Raw genomic sequence first — 2,746 nt, 5'->3', positions numbered from 1 at the left:
GGGTGACAGGATTAGGCATGTACAGGTTACTGGGATATGGGAAGCTTTTTTTTCTCCCCAAAAAGGGAAAAGTTGAGAGCTGATGGGACTGCTGGAAAATATCCTTTCATGACCAAAAAGCAGTCATCTGAACATTTGATTCAGTGTGGCTGCAATGGGTGGGGCCTTTCTCTTTACCTTCCTGAGCTTTTTACTACTGAGAGGAGGTTGGATTAATGATGATAGAGCCCAACTGGGGACAAGCTTGGGCCTTGCCAGTTTGGCATTGAGTGCTAAGCAGAGTGGCTAATGTCTATATTTTGTCATACGTATTTTGCTCAGCCAGAACAGAAAAAGATAATTTTCCTCTGTGTTGCAACTTGGCCCCCAGGGCTATGGGGCAGCGAGCTGGGTCACTAGGTTGACTCAGGGAAAGGAAACCCAGAAGCCTGGAAAGCTGGCAAAAGGGCAAGAATTTCTTATGAGTCAGACTTTTGGTCTCTCTCTCTCTCTCTCTCTCTCTCTCTCTCTCTCTCTCCCCCTCTCTCTCTCTCTCTTTTTCTCCCCCTTCCCACCCCCTCTCTGCAAACCAGTTGAATGAATGGTAAAAATCACTGTTTATCTCCTCTGTAATGTTTAATTAATGGATAAAACTAATTTATGAGATTTGTGAGGCTAGTCTTAAGCTGTAGCAAATCTGGTGTGCTTCGTGTGTCTTTCTATATTGTTCTGTGATAAAAGAAGGCTACCTCAGGATAGAACATGGGCCTAGGACCCCAGAACCAACTGTTCAAGATGGCCTAGAAAACTGGTCAGTTACAAACTTTACTGAAGTTCCCTGAAAAAAAACTGGATGAGGTTTCCCTCTTGCCTTGTATGTTCTTGGAAGCTGGACATTGTAACAATGTGGCCATGCTTTCGCTTTTTACAGTGGTATCCTAGGTTCAGCATTTAATTCCCGGCTTGCAGAATGAGTCCTTTATCTTCTGTCTGTCTGTGTAGTTATATGTGTTATATGTGTGTAATATAAAAGAGCTTTAATTAATTGGTTTAATAATAAGAGCTTAAATATTTTGTCAGAAAAGTAAAAAGTATAATGCCTTTTATTTAGTTCATGTGACTTAAGTAATCTTTGGGAAATAAACAGTTTTAAAGATTATCAGTAAAATAAAAATATCTTCAAAATGTAAGCCTTTGATCTAAATTAGTTTAGATTTTTTAAAATTTATACTTTAAGTTATGGGGTACATGTGTAGATCGTGCAGGTTTGTTACATAGGTATACACATGCAATGGTGGTTTGCTGCATCTATCCCCTCAACATCTACCGTAGGTATTTCTCCTCATGTTATTCCTCCCCAATCCCCCTACCTGCTGCTATTTCTCCCCTAGCTCTCCCACATCCCAACAGGCCCCGGTGTGTGATGTTCCCTTCCCTGTATCCATGTGTTCTCATTGTTCAACAGCCACTTATGAGTGAGAATATGTGGTGTTTGGTTTACTGTTCCTGTGTCAGTTTGCTGAGAATGATGGTTTTCAGCTTCATCCATGTCCCTGCAAAGGAAATGAACTCATCTTTTTTATGGCTGCACAGTATTCCATGATGTATATGTGCCACATTTTCCTTATCCAGTCTATTTTTGATGGACATTTTGGTTGGTTCCAAGTCTTTGCTATTGTGAACAGTGCCACAATAAACATATGTGTGCATGTGTCTTTATAATAGAATGACTTATAATCCTTTGGATATACACCCAGTAAGGGGATTGCTGGGTCAAATGGAATTTCTATTTCTAGATTCTTGAGGAATTACCACACTGTCTTCCACAATGATTGCACTAATTTACACTCCCACCAACAGTGTAAAAGCATTCCTATTTCTCCACATCCTCTCCAGCATCTGTTGTCTCCAGATTTTTTAATGATCGCCATTCTAACTGGCATGAGGTGGTATCTCAATGTGGTTTGGATTTGCATTTCTCTAATGACCAGTGATGATGAACATTTTTTCATGTTTGTAGGCTGACTAAATATCTTCTTTTGAAAAGTGTCTGTTCATATCCTTCTCCCACTTTTTGATGGGGTTGTTTCTTCCTTGTAAATTTGTTTAAGTTCGCTGTAGGTTTAGAACATTAGCCCTTTGTCAGATGGGTAGATTGCAAAAATTTTTCCCATTCTTTTGGTTGCTGCTTCACTCTAATTATTGTTTATTTTGCTGTCCAGAGGCTCTTAAGCTTAATTAGGTCCCATTTGCCTATTTTGGCTTTTGTTGCCATTGCTTTTGGTGTTTTAGTCATGAATTCCTTGTCTGTACCTATGTCCTTAATGGTATTGCCTAGATTTTCTTCTAGGGTTTTTATGGTGTTAGGTCTTATATTTAAATCTTTAATCCATCTAGAATTAATTTTTGTATAAGATGTAAGAAAGGGGTCCAGTTTTACCTTTCTGCATATGGCTAGCCAGTTTTCCCAACACCATTTATTAAACAGAGGAATCCTTTCCCTATTGCTTCTTTTTGTCAGGTTTGTCAAAGATCAGAAGGTTGTAGTTCCTTCCGAGGCCTCTGTTCTTTTCCATTGATCTATAGCTCTGTTTCGCCTCCAGCATTTTTTTTTTTTTTTTTTTTTTTCCCTTAGGATTGTCTTGGCTATGCGGGCTCTTCTTTGTTTCCATAGGATGTTTAAAGTATTTTTGTTTCCAGTTCTGTGAAGAAGGTCAGTGGTAGCTTGATGGGGATAGCATTGAATCTATAAATTACTTTGGGCTGT

The sequence above is a fragment of the Saimiri boliviensis genome, chromosome X (genome assembly GCF_048565385.1).
Source record: "Saimiri boliviensis isolate mSaiBol1 chromosome X, mSaiBol1.pri, whole genome shotgun sequence".
Taxonomy (NCBI): Eukaryota; Metazoa; Chordata; class Mammalia; order Primates; family Cebidae; genus Saimiri; species Saimiri boliviensis.
This window is presented reverse-complemented; position numbering follows the sequence as displayed.